At 41.1% G+C, this 12,113-nt stretch overlaps 1 pseudogene; it reads left to right on the forward strand.

Moving 5' to 3' along the window:
• The first annotated feature begins 572 nt into the window (after nt 1-572).
• LOC132428119 (MARCKS-related protein-like) lies at nt 573-1,891 on the forward strand (annotated as a pseudogene).
• Nucleotides 1,892-12,113: the final 10,222 nt, after the last annotated feature.

The following is a 12,113-nucleotide window of genomic DNA, read 5'->3' on the forward strand; positions in this document are numbered from 1 at the left end:
GCCCCTGATAGGACGATGACAGCCAGCGAGCAGAGAGGAAGTCCCACCTCAAACTGTGAGCCTCTAGCTCCTCCATCACCAGCCACACTGCCTACCAAGGTGACAGCAACCAGCACAACCTGAGGAAAGACATGACTGGCATCCACATAACTTCCAGCCTTCCCACCAAAGGCACTGGGCACACGTGCTCTGCACAGGGAGGCTTCCACATGAGAACACCTCTTTAAGACCACAATAGGTAACGGTTTGCCTAAATTCATAGACAGAGAAAGTTAAGTAAAATGAAAAGGAAAAGGAACTACCCTCAATTGAAAGAACAAGCGAAAACCCCTGAAAAAATAATGAAACAGAAATAAACAATTTACCAGATAAAAAATTCAAAACAGGGTGGCATTCTGGCACAGAGTGGGGCCAGCACAGCTAGTGGGAGGGGGGCATGGAGTGGGGTCCCTTCCCTCAGCCACGAGTCCCACCCCATCCCCCCCCCCCACCGGTGAGGCCCACCTGACCAAACTATCTCCTGTGGCACAAGCCCAGGGTGGCTCCAGGAGTCCCTCCAGCAGAACCCCACCATGGGCAGCCAGAGCTCCAAGGCTCCCCAGGGCAATGTAACCGCCAAGGAGGCAGCAGGCACTTCCCCCACAAAGGTCAATGGACAGGAGAACGGCCACAAGAACGGCTGCGTGAAAAGCAGTGGAGACTTATCCCCCAAAGGTGAAGGGGAGTCGCCCCCTCCTCCATGAATGGAACAGAGGAGGCAGCTGGGGCCACTGGCATTGCCATCAAGCCAGCACCCCCTAGCCAGGGTGCTGAGGCCAAGGGGGAGGAGACCCCCAAGAAGAAGAAGACATTCTCTTTCAAGAAGCCTTCCAAATTGAGTGGCCTGGCCTTCAGGAGAAATTGGAAGCCGGTGGGGGATGATCTGTCTGCCTCGCCACCCACAGAGGAAGGGCAGGAGCGGGGGGAGTCGGTGCCTGCAGCAAGGAAGGCACTGCCCAGGGAGGGAAGGTTGCCACTACCCAAGAGCCAGGAGCCCCAGGCCAAAGGAGCAGAGGCTGGTGCTGCCTCCAAGGGAGGAGACACAGAAGAGGCAGGGCCCCAGGCACAGAGCCATCCACTGCTCGGGCCGGAGAGTGGCCCTACACCAGCGGGCAGGCAGAATGAGCAGTTGGGTGGGGGCAGATGGGTGATCTCTAAGCTGTCCTTGCTGTCCTTGTGGTCACTGCCTGGACCTGGTGCCCTGTTTGCCTTCCTGTGCCCAGAAGGGAAGGGGCTGTTGCCCCCTAGCCACGTTCCCTCTCCTCCTCTCCCTCTTGTGGATTCTCCCATCATCCATCTGGTCTTCCTCTTAAGGCAGTTGAAGATGGTCCCTTGCAGTTTCCTAAGTTAGGTTAGTGATGTGAAATGCTCCTGCCCCTGGTCCTACCTCCTTCCCTGTCCCCATCCATGCAGAAGGCTGGTTTTCGTCCCCAATTCTTTTCCAGGCAGGTTTTGTTTACTCCCCAAATCCTTGAGCCAGAGGTGGGGGTGCCTACACTCCCAAACCCTGAGTGTCCAGCCTTCCCCTGCTGAGTTTGTAATCTCTTGTGCTGTGCCTAGTGGCTCCTGGGCTGGGGAGGACACTGCCCCTGTCTGGGTTTTTATAAATGCCTTACTCAAGTTCAAACCTCCAGCTTGTGAATCAACTGTCACTTTTTTGACTTGGTAAGCAAGTATTAAGCTTTGGGGTGGTGGGGAGGTCTGTAACGGGAAACAACTTCTTGTCTTTTTTTTTCCCCTCTCAGTGTTGTAAATTACTTTTAATGGCCAAACTCCAGATGTGTACTTTTTTTTTCCTAACTGCTAAAACCATTTTTTCCACCTGGTTTTACTGTAACATCTGGAAAAGGAATATATGTCGTCCCTTTACAAAAAAAAGTTCAAAACATTAGTAATAAAAATGCTAATCGAATTAGGGAAGAGAATTGATCTAAACATAAATCATTTTAACAAGGAACTAGAAAATATAAAAGACCCAATCAAAAATAGATAATTCAATATATGAAATAAAAAAACACTCTAGAAGCTATGAATATCAGACTAAATGACACAGAAAAACACATAAGTGATTTGGAAGATAAAATAATGAAAATCACCCAATCAGAATAGCAGACAGAAAAACAAATGAAGGAGAAAAAAAACGAAAGTAACATATGAGATCTCTGGAATAATATTAAACCCACCAACGTTCACACTATAGGGGTTCCAGAATAAGAGAGAGAAGGGTATAGAAAATGTATTTGAAGACATTATGGCTGAAAACTTCCTAAAACTAAAGAAGGAAACATATATCTAGTTACAGGAGGCACAGAGGGTCCCAAACAAGATGATACCAAATAGACCCACATCAAGACATACCATAATTAAAATGGCAAAAATTAAAGATAAAGAGAATTCTAAAGGGAGCAAGAGAAAACCAAAGAGTCATGTACAAGGGAATTTCCATAAGGTTATCAGCTGATTTCTCTGCAGACACTTTGCAGGCCAGAAGGGAGTGGCATGATATATTCAAACTCCTGAAAGGGAAAAACCTGCAACCTAGCATACTCTACCCAGCAAGATTATCCTTTAGAATAGAAGGAGAGATAAAGAACTTCTCAGACAAGCAAAAACTAAAAGAATTCAGCAATACTAAACCTACCCTAAAAGAAACCTTGAAGGATCTTCTCTAAATGGAAAAGAAGAATCTAGAGGAAAGGGTAAATCTCATTAGGAAAGGCAGATATATAGCAAGAATTGAAGATTATTTGAATAAGCCAGTATGTAGATTATAACACAAAAAATTGTAAAAGCAACTATAACTACAACAAACTGTTAAAGGGATAAGCATGAAGATGACATTTAAAAAAACAAAATGTGGGGAAGGAGAGTAAAAAATGTAGATGTTTTAGAATGTGTTTGAACTTAAATGACCATAAGTTTAAATCAAATAGATATAATGATGGGTCAACATATATGAACCCCATGGTAACCACAAATGAAAAACCTACAATGGATACACAAAAAACAAAAAAACAAAAGGAACAGAAGCATACTACTAAAGAAATTTATCAAACCACAAGGGAAAAAACAAAAAGAAGATGAACAGAAAAGGACTACAAAAACAAGTGGAAAACAAATAATAAAATGGCAATAAGTACATTCCTATCAACAATTACTTTAAATATCAACAGACTAAATGCTCCAATCAAAAGACATATGGTGGGCTTCCCTGGTGGCACAGTGGTTGACAGTCCACCTGCCGATGCAGGGGACACGAGTTCGTGCCCCGGTCCAGGCAGATCCCACATGCCACAGAGCAGCTAGGCCCGTGAGCCATGGCCACTGAGCCTGTGCATCCAGAGCCTGTGCTCCGCAATGGGAGAGGCCACAACAGTGTGAGGCCTGCGTACCGCAAAAAAAAAAAAAAAATAGACATATGGTGGCTGACTAGATTAAAAAAAAAAAGACCCTTCAACATGTTGCCTACAAGAGACTTACTTCAGGGCTAAAGACACACATAGACTGAAAGTGAGGGGATGGAAAAAGATATTTCACATGAATGGAAATGACAAGAAAGCAGGGGTAGCAATACTCATATCAGAAATAATAGACTTTAAAACGAAGGCTATAACAAAAGACAAAGAAGAGCATTATATAATGATAAAGGGATCAATACAAGAAGAGGACATTACACTTCTTAACATATATGCACCCAATATAGGAGCACCTAAAGCAAATATTAACAGACGTAAAGGGAGAAACTGACAATAATACAATAATAGTAGGGGACTTTAACACTCCACTTAGAGCAATGGACAGGTCATCCAGACAGAACATCAATAAGGCAACAGCACTTAAATGACACAACAGACCAGTTGGCAGGGAGATCAGCTCGGTGCTTTGTGACCACCTAGAGGGGTGGGATAGGGAGGGTGGGAAGGAGGGAGACACAAGAGGGAAGAGATATGGGGATATATGTATATGTGTGACTGTATCACTTTGTTATAAAGCAGAAACTAACACACCACTGTAAAGCAATTACACTCCAATAAAGATGTTAAAAAAAAAAATGGAGGGGTACTTAAGCAAAATAAAAACCATTCGACAAAAAAAAAAAAAAAAAAAAAAAAGACCAGTTGGATTGAATAGATTTATCTACAAGACATTTCATCCCCAAACAGCAGAACACACAATCTTTTCAACTGCACATGCAATGTTCTCCAAGATAGACCACATACTATTCTGAAGAACATACTGGGATACTAGGGCACGAAACAAGCCTCAACAAATTTAAGAGGATAGAAATTATATCAAGCATTTTTTCTGACTATAATGGTATGAAACTAGAAATCAACTACATAAAGAAAAATGGAAAAAGAACAAACACGTGGGGACTAAACTACATGCTACTAAAAAAACAATGGGTCAATGAAATCAAAGAGGAAATCAGAAAATACCCCAAGACAAATGAAAATGGAAACACAGCTTTCCAAAATCTATGGGATGCAGCAAAAGCAGTTCTAAGAGGAAAGTTTATAGCAATACAGGTCCTCCTAAATAAACAAGAAAAATCTCAAATAATCAACCTAAACTACCATCTAAAAGAATTAGAAAAATAAAAAACAAAGCCCAAAGTCAGCAAAAGGAAGGAAATAATAAAGATCAGAGAGGAAATAAATAAACAGAGATAGAAAACAACAGAAAATATCAGTGAAACCAAGAGCTGGGTTTTTGAAAAGATAAACAGAATTGAAAAACCTTTAGCCAGGCTCACCAGGAAGAAAAGAGGACTCAAACAGAATAAGAAGAGAAATTACAACCGATACTACAGAGATGTAAAAAATCATAACAGAATACTACAAACAGTTACATGCCAACAAATGGGACAACCTAGAAGAAATGGACAAATTTCTAGAAACATATGGCTTGCCAAGACTGAATCAAGAGGAAACAGACAATTTGAAAATACTGATCACTAGAAGTGAAATTGAATTTGTAATTCAAAAACTCCCAGCAAACAAAATTCCAGGATGGGACAGTATCACAGATAATTCCACCAAAATATAAAGAAGAACTAATACATATCCTTCTCAAACTATTCCAAAAAAATTGAAGAGTATGGAACACACCCAAATTCATTCCATGAGGCCACTATTACCCTGATACCAAAACCAAACACACTACAAAAAAAGAAAATTACTGGCTAATATCTTTGATGAATATAGATGCAAAAATCCTCAACTAAATGTTAGCAAACTGAATCAAACAATACATAAAAAGGATCATACACCATGATCAAGTTAGATTTATTCCAGGGTCAATATTCCCAAATCAATCAACATGATATACCACAATAACAAAAGGAAGGATAAAAATCACATGATCATCTCAATAGACAAGAAAAAGCATTTGATAAAACCCAACATCCATTCATGAGAAAAACTCTCATCAAAGTGGGTATAACAGGAGCATATCTCAAAATAATAAAGGCTATTTATAACAAAGCCACAACCAACATCATACATAATGATGAAAACTAAACTTCCCACTAAACTCAGGAACAAGACAAGGATGCCCACTCTCACCACTTCTTTTTAACATAGAATTGGAAGTCCTAGCCACAACAATAAGACATGAAAAAGAAATAAAAGGTATCCAAATTGGAAGGGAAAAAAGTAAAGCTGTCACTATTTGCAGATGACATGATACTCTGTATAGAAAACCCTAAAGCTTCCACCCAAAAACCATTAGAACTAATAAATGAATTCAGCAAGGTCACAGGATACAAGATTAATGTACAAAAATCTGTTACATTTCTATACACTAATAACAAAATATCAGAAAGTAAAAAAAAAAATCTCATTTAAAATCTCACCAAAGAGAATAAAATACCTAGGAATAAACTTAACCAAGGAGGTGAAAGACCTATACTCTGAAAAGTTTTGATGAAGGAAATTGAAGATGATATAAAGAGGAAAGATATCCCATGCTCTTGGATTGGAAGAATACTGTTAAAATGGCCATTCTGCCCAAAGCAATCTACAGATTTAATGGAATCCCTATCAAAATACCCATGACATTTTTCACAGAAGTAGAACAAATAATCCTAAAATTCGTATGAAACCACAAAAGACCCTGAAAATAATCTTGAGGAAAAAGAACAAAGCTGGAGGCATAACCCTCCCAGATTTCAGACTATACCACATAGCTACAGTAATCAAAAAAGTATGGTACTGGCACAAAAACAGACCTGTGAATCAATGGAACAGTATAAAGCCCAGAAATAAACCCATGCACCTATAGTCAATTAATCTACAACAAAGAAGGCAAGAATATACAGTGGAGGAAAGACAACCTCTTCAACAAGTGGTGCTGGGAAAACTGGACAGCCACCAATGAGATTAGAGTATCCCCTCACACCAAATAAAACAATAAACTCAAAATGGTTTAAAAACCTAAATGTAAGAATGAAAACCAAAAAAATCCTAGAAGAGAACAGAGGCAGAACACTCTTTGCCATATAAATTATAGCAAAAACAAATGAGACCTAATTAAATTTAAAAGCTTTTGCACAGCAAAGGACACAACAAAAAAACAACCTATGGAATGGGAGAAAATATTTGCAAATGATGTGACTGACAAGGGATTAATATCCAAAATATGTAAACAGAGAATACAATTCAATATCAGAAAAACAAACACCCAATCAAAAAACAGAAAGATCTGAATATTTTTCCAAAAAAGACATACAGATGGCTAACTGGCACAAGAAAAGATGTTCAACACCACTAATTACTAGAGAAATGCAAATCAAAACCACAATGAGGTATCACCTCACACCTGTCAGAATGGCTATCATCAAAAAGTCTACAAACAATAAATGTTGGAGAGTATGTGGAGAAAAGGGAACCCTTTTACACTGTTGGTAGGAATGTAAATTGGTGCAGCCACTATGGAAAACAGTATTAAGGTTCCTCAAAAAACTAAAAATGGAGGCAGAGTCAAGATGGCAGTGTGGGAAGACACAGAGTTAGCGTCTCCCCACAACTAGGACACCTGCCGGCCGTTGGTGAGGGACTCTGATGCCCAAGGAGGTGGGAGGAACCCCAAAGTGAACAAGTAGGATGTAGGGGGACTGAGGGGGGAGGAAAAGTGGAGGCCAGACAGGATTGGCGTCCCTGAGGCTGGGGAGATGAGAAGAGGCAGGTGGAAGGAATTCTCCGGGAAGAGTGGGAGAGGAGCGAAGGCAATTGCCCCACCCATTCGGGCCCGGGGAGCCTGCGGAGCTCCCAGGTCGATCCCCGGCCCTCCAAGGCCCCCTCCAGGCCGTGTGGGTACTTGAGGGCATAGGATGGAGGTCAGGGTGATCAGGAGAGTCAGGCAGGAAGAGCCATCCAGAGGAACAGGAGAGGAGGGAGGGAAACTGCCCTGCCCACTTGGGCACAGGGAGCCTGCTGAGATCCCAGGCCAGTCCCCTGCCCTCCAAGCCCTCCCCCTCCCCCCTGGCTGCACTGGTCCTGGGGGCATAGGAGGGAGGCCTGGGAGATCAGCAGAGGGAGCCGGGAGGGGCCCTCCCAGACCAGAGAAGCAGGAGAGGAGGGCGTATGCCCTGCCCACTCAAGCCCAGGAAGCCTACTGGGCCCCAAGTGAGGTCCCCTGCTCTCCGAGACCAGGGCTGGGGGTCACGCCTGGGCACCTTCTGTTCCTTGAGCTTAAGCCCAAACCCCCACAGTCCCCAGGGCCTTTTGCAGCCATGTGGGTCCTGAGCATTGGCCCTGCCCACAGCCCAAAACTCGACCTTGCTTAGGCCCCACCCTCCACAGCCAAGGCCTTTTCCCCTTGTTTTGTTTTTCTTTTCTTTTCCCTCCTCCTCTTTTTTCCTATTGTGGTACTGATGTACCTTCCAGTTGTTGATTCGTCTATATTTTTATTTTTACATTCTTTCTAACATATCTGATAGTTTCCTAGTCTAATTTTATTTTTTACTTTGATATTGTTTCTTTTTTTGCCACCCCACGCAGCTTGCAGGATCTTGGTTATCGAGCCCACGGTTGGGCCAAAGCTCCGGCAGTGGGAGCTCCGAGTCCAAACCACTGGACTAACAGAGAACCTCAGACCCAAGGGAATACTCATCAGAGTGAGGTCTCCTGGAGTTTGGAGTTCCTCATCTCAGCACCAAGACCCAGCTCTACCCAATAGCCTACAAACTCCAGTGTTGGAAGCCTCAGGCTAAACAACCAGTAAGACAGGAACACAATCCCACTCATTAAAAAAAAAAAAATTAGACGGCAAAAGAATGTCACAGATTAAGGAGCAGGTAAAAACCTCCAAGACCAAATAAATGAAGAGGAAATAGGCAGTCTACCTGAAAAAGGATTCAGAGTAATGATAGTAAAGATGATCCAGAATCTAGGAAATAGAATGGAAGCACAGACTGAGAAAATACAAGAAATGTTTAACAAAGATGTAGAAGAAATAAAGAACAAACAAACACAGGTGAACAACACAATAACTGAAATGAAAAATACACTAGAAGGATTCAATAACAGAAAAACTGAGGCAGAAGAACAAATAACTGAGCTGGAACACAAAATGATGGAAATAACTGCTGAGGAGCAGAATAAAGAAAAAAGAATGAAATGAATTGAAGATAGTCTCAGAGACTTCTGGGACAACACTAATTGCACCAACATTCGAATTACAGGGGTCCCAGAAGAAGAAGAGAAAAAGAAACAGTCTGAGAAAATATTTGAAGAGATTATAGTTGAAAACTTCCCTGACACGGGAAAGGAAATAGTCACCCAAGTCCAGGAAGCACAGAGAGTCTCATACAGGATAAACCTAGGAAAAACACACCAACACACATATTAATCAAACTAACAAAAATTAAATTCAAAGAAAAAATATTAAAAGCAGCAAGGGAAAAACAAAAAATAACACACAAAGGAATTCCCATAAGGTTATCAGCTGAGTTTTCAGCGGAAACTCTGCAAGCCAGAAGGGAGTGGCAGGATATACTTAAACTGATGAAAGAGAAAAACCTACAACCAAGATTACCCAGCAAGGATCTCATTCAGATTCAATGGAGAAGTCAAAAGCTTTTCAGACAAACAAAAGCTAAGAGAATTCAGCACCACCAAACCAGCTCTACAACAATGCTAAAGAAACTTCTCTAAGTGGGAAACACAAGAGAAGAAAAAGACCCACAAAAACAAACCCCCCAAAACTAAGAAAATGGTAATAGGAACATACATATCGATAATAACCTGAATGTAAATGGATTAAATGTCCCACCAAAAGACACAGGCTCACTGAATGGATACAAAAACAAGACCCTTATACATGCTGTCTACAAGAGACCCACTTCAGACCTAGGGACACATACAGACTGAAAGTGAAGGGATGGAAAAAGATATTCCATGCAAATGGAAATCAAAAGAAAGCTGGAGGCTTTCCCTGGTGGCACAGTGGTTGAGAAGCTGCCTGCCAATGCAGGGGAAACGGGTTCGAGCCCTGGTCTGGGAAGATCCCACATGCCGCAGAGCGGCTGGGCCCGTGAGCCACAACTACTGAGCCTGCACACCTGGAGCCTGTGCTTTGCAACAAGAGAGGCCACGATAGTGAGAGGCCTGTGCACCGTGATGAAGAGTGACCCCCGCTTGCCACAACTAGAGAAAGCCCTCACACAGAAACGAAGACCCAACACAGCCATAAATAAATAAATAAATAAATATTTTAAAAAAGAAAGCTGGAGTAGCAATACTCATATCAGATAAAATAGACTTTAAAATAAAGCCTGTTACAAGAGATAAGGAGGGACACTACATAATGATCAAAGGATCAGTCCAAGAATAAGATGTAACATTAATAAATGTTCATGCACCCAACATAGAAGCACCTCAATACGTAAGGCAAATGCTAACGACCAAGAAAGGAGAAATCAACAATAACACAATAATAGTAGGGGACTTTAACACCCCACCTACACCAACAGACAGATCATCCAAACAGAAAATAAATAAGGAAACACAAGCTTTAAATGACACAATAGACCAGATAGATCTAATTGATATTTATAGAACATTCCACTCAAAAGTGGCAGAATACACTCTCTTCTCAAGTGCACGTGGAACATTCTCCAAGATAGATCACATCTTGGGTCACAAGTCAAGCCTCAGAAAATTTAAGAAAACTGAAATCGTATCAAGCATCTTCTCTGACCACAACGCTACGAGACTGGAAATCAATTACATGAAAAAAACTGTAAAAAACACAAATACATGGAGGCTAAACAGTGTGCTACTAAATAACCAAGAGATCACTGAAGAAATCAAAGAAGAAATTAAAAAATACACAGAAACAAATGATGATGAAAACATGACAACCCAAAACCTGTGGGACATAGCAAAAGCAGTTCTAAGAGGGAAGTTTATAGCAATTCAATCTCACCTCAAGAAACAAGAAAAATCTCAAATAAACAATCTAACCCTACACTTAAAACAACTAGAGAAAGAAGAACAAAGAAAACCCAAAGTCAGTAGAAGGAAACAAATCATAAAGATCAGAAATAGGGGCTTCCCTGGTGGCGCAGCGGTTGAGAGTCTGCCTGCCGATGCAGGGGACACGGGTTCGTGCCCCGGTCCAGGAAGATCCCACATGCCACGGAGCGGCTGGGCCTGTGCGTCCGGAGCCTGTGCTCCGCAACGGGAGAGGCCACAGCAGTGAGAGGCCCGCGTACTGCAAAAAAAAAAAAAAAAAAAAAGATCAGAAATAAACAAAACAGAAACGAAGACTACAAAAGCAAAGATCAATAAAACTAAAAGCTGGTTCTTTGAGAAGATAAACAAAATTGATAAACCCTTAGCCAGACTCATCAAGAAAAAAAGGGAGAGGACTCAAATCAATAAAATTAGAAATGAAAAAGGAGAAATCACAAATGACACTGCAGAAATACAAAGGATTTTAAGAGACTACTATGCACAACTATATGCCAATAAAATGGACAACCACAAAGAAATGGACAAACTCTTGGAAAGGTACAATTTTCCAAGATTGAACCAGGAAGAATTAGAAAATATAAGCAGACCTATCACAAGTAATGAAATTGAAAGTGTAATTAAAAATCTTCCAACAAACAAAAGTCCAGGACCAGATGGCTTCACAGGCGAATTCTATCAAACATTTAGAGAAGAGATAACACCAATCTTTCTCAAACTCTTCCAAAAAATTGCAGAGGAAGGAACACTCCCAAATTCATTCTACGAAGCTACCATCACCCTGATACCAAAACCAGAAAAAGATATCCCCAAAAAAGAAAAGTATAGACCAATATCACTGATGTATATAGATGCAAAAATCCTCAACAAAATACTAGCAAACAAATTCCAACAGCACATTAAAAGGATCACACACCATGATCAAGTGGGATGTATCCCAGGGATGCAAGGATTCTTCAATACACGCAAATCGATCAATGTGACAGACCATATTAACAAACTGAAGAATAAAAACCGTATGATCATCTCAATAGATGCAGAAAAATCTTTTGACAAAATTCAACACCCATTTACGATAAAAACTCTCCAGAAAACGGGCATGGGGGAACCTACCTCAACATAATAAAGGCCATGTATGACAAACCCACAGCAAGCATCACACTCAATGGTGAAAAACTGAAAGCATTTCCACTAAGATCAGAAACAAGACTATTACCACTCTTATTCAACATAATTTTGGAAGTCCTAGCCACAGCAATGAGAGAACAAAAAGAAATAAAAGGAATACAAATTGGAAAAGGAGTAAAACTGTTTGCAGATGACATGATACTATACATAGAAAATCCTAAGGATGCCACCTTAGGATTGCACAGAAATTCTGTGCAATGCACAGAATCTCTGGCATTCCTATACACCAACAATGAAAAATCAGAAAGAGAGAGTAAGGAAACACTCGCATTTACCACTACAACAAAAAGAATAAAATACCTAGGAATAAACCTGCCTAAGGAGGGAAAAGACTTGTACTCAGAAAACTATAAAACACTGGTGAAAGAAATCAAAGATGACATAAACAGATGGAGAAATATACCATGT

This window comes from Delphinus delphis, chromosome 7, assembly GCF_949987515.2.
Source record: "Delphinus delphis chromosome 7, mDelDel1.2, whole genome shotgun sequence".
Lineage (NCBI taxonomy): Eukaryota > Metazoa > Chordata > Mammalia > Artiodactyla > Delphinidae > Delphinus > Delphinus delphis.